The sequence below is a fragment of the Neltuma alba genome, unplaced genomic scaffold, assembly GCF_004799145.2.
Source record: "Neltuma alba isolate B1F8T4 unplaced genomic scaffold, ASM479914v2 tig00011388_pilon, whole genome shotgun sequence".
Classification (NCBI taxonomy): domain Eukaryota; kingdom Viridiplantae; phylum Streptophyta; class Magnoliopsida; order Fabales; family Fabaceae; genus Neltuma; species Neltuma alba.
The window spans coordinates 1-2,918 of NW_021636081.1; positions in this window are offsets into that span (position 1 = coordinate 1).

Sequence of the window (2,918 nt, forward strand, 5' to 3'; positions counted from 1 at the left end):
TTTAGACTTCAAGGGCATAGGTTTTCAGGATTCTAAATTCTTAGGGTGTGTTTGGATGAAACCAATCGTGGTTTTGGAAAAGCGATTTTGGAGAATAGATTCTGAGAAAAGTGGTTCTGAGAAGTGAGAGTGTTTGGATAGTTATTACCAGAAGCACTTTTTACATGTGGAAATTACCAAAAGGGTATAAGTTAATATGATAATTATATAAGGATAGATTTTATGATTTATTTTGATTTGAAGAAATAAAATTGTTAATGAAAATTTTTTTACTAACATAATTAATAATATATAAGATAATATAATTAATACATAATTAATATGTGTACATATATTTATAAAACATAATATTAAATATGTTTATAGAAAATGATTTTTTATAACAGAAAAATTTAATTTTCTTTAAAGATTGTAAACGTGAAATCCCATAACATTTTTCACAACTACTTTTTGTAATAACATACTACATGTATAATACCCTCTGATGTTTAATACAATTAATTAATTAATTGTCACCACACATATATATTCATAAAATATAAGAGTGAAAATATTTTTAGAGAAGATGAATTATTTTGTTGCAAACAAAAGTCATGTATTTTTTCATGAAGATTATAAACATAAAATGGGATGAATTGTTTGATAAAATAGAATAAACACGTCTTAAAATAATTTATTATTATTCAAGTAAGTAATAATTAGCTTGAGAATATAAGTATAATATTAATAAGAGAAATATAAATAAAGAAGTGTCATAATCATTAAGATGATGCATCGATACAAAGCATTTGTAATAGTTTTGTTTTTAACTTACATATTACAATCTATGATAAAAGGAAATAAATAAGACATGACTACTATCCTCGTATTGAATTAACAAGTTCGTCTCTTATGCTGTCACGAACCTGAGCCATGTAAGATAAAGATTGAATTGATGAATGTATACGTGAAAATCCAACCCCATCATCATCATCTTCTGCATAAGTACCTTCTTCTTCCAACTGAACGAATCCAGGATCAGTAATAGATGTCGTTCTAATAAAATTATGTATAGCCATCGTTGCACAAACGATTTGAACTTGTGTTTCATAATCATAGGATGGCATGTTTTGTAAGATTGCGAACTTTTTTTTCCAAACTCCGAAAGTTCTTTCAATTGTACTCCTTAAACTTGAATGGAAATAATTAAAGATCTCATTGTCATTTTCAAACCCAGATGTCCTTCGAAATCAGGCAGATGGTAACGCTCTCCCGTCTGTATGGGCTGAGATATCCATTCGGTGTTGGGTATCCAGCATCCACCAAATAATATTTTCCTATATAAAAAATGAAATTATTGTAAATTATGTTTCTATTGTTAAGCTAAATATAAAAAAAATGTAGGAAATAAAAAAATACCTTCAGGTGGATGGGAAAGTTCATTGAAAGTTTTGAGGGCATGATCAAATATCCGAGCATCATGTGCGCTACCTTCCCATCCGCCAAGACAAAAGTAAAACACATGTCCCAATCACAAACCGCCATGACATTTTGTGACACTGTTCCTTTCTAGAGAAAAATTTAGTTTGATCTGTTGCACTGACAACGCAGAAAACATGTTGCCATCAATTGCTCCAATAGCATGTTTAAAAAAAGACCAGTATTTACCAAACCGAATTTTTGTATGAACATGCCAGAATGTTGGATCTTTTGGTTTGATATTAGACATGGCAAGTCTACAGCATGCCATTAGGACATTATGAAAATGTCTGCTAATTGTCTCCCCTGAATGTTGAAATCTTTCTTGTTGCATTCTGCTACTAAGTGCATGGCCAACGGTATGTAAAAACATTGCAACTGATTCATGTAACCCTATACTTTTAGTTTCTTTTAGACCATGTTGTTGCAATTGTTCCACCAGACTTAAGAACACATCCCGTTCCATCCTAAACATGTTATAGCAATGACTGGGGTTGCCATGTAAAACATCCCTTACCTATAAGCTACTTGTATAAGCACTTGTATGCCGAGGGTCCTTACACAAGTTCAAAGTAGCGTATGCCACTGACCAATTTTGCAAACTTTGTTACCCTTTTTTTTTCATCCCTTAGCATCACTACAAAAAAATATGTTAATTCTAGCGGTTAGAGTGTTACATTTCTAGCGGTTTTAACCGCAACAAATTGATTTGTAGCGGTTAAGGAAACCGCTAGAAAAACAGGTGCAAGAAAAAATTTCTAGCGGTTATCGCAACCGCTACACATCATGGTCAAAACGATAGAAAATTTCTAGCGGTTTCTAACCGCTAGAAAATATCTGAAGGAGACACATTCCTAGCGGTTATAAAACCGCTAGAAAAGTTCCCGGAAAAAAATTTCTAGCGGTTTTATAACCGCTAGAAACCTGCTAAACGAAATCCATTTTGCCGGGAATTAAATAATTTCAGTAGCGCGCGGAATTTACTAGCGGTTATAGAACCGCTAGAAATGTTTGGGAAATTAAATTTTCCCGCCAATTGAATTTTAGGAATGGCGGGAAAAAATTTTCTAGCGGTTTGAACCGCTAGAAATTTTGGCGCAAAATTTAAATTTGACGAAATATTTCTAGCGGTTCGGAACCGCTAGAAATGTTTACCGTGCCAGAAAAAAAAATTTATGGTTTTTCATATTATAATTTTAAAAACCATTAAATAAATTATTTTGAAGAATTTTTGTTAATTTGTATAATTAGTTATATGTTACATTTTATATATTCAAATTTTGTAATAAAAAATATGTAATTAAATTATGAATGTGTCAAAGAAGTGAATTTAATTTAATAAGATAATTTAATTGAATATTTAATAAGATAGTTGAATTGAAGATGATATATTTTGTAATATTGAACCTATAGTATTAGGTTGATGAGTATTTGAATCAGTTGAGGAGGGCATGACAAGT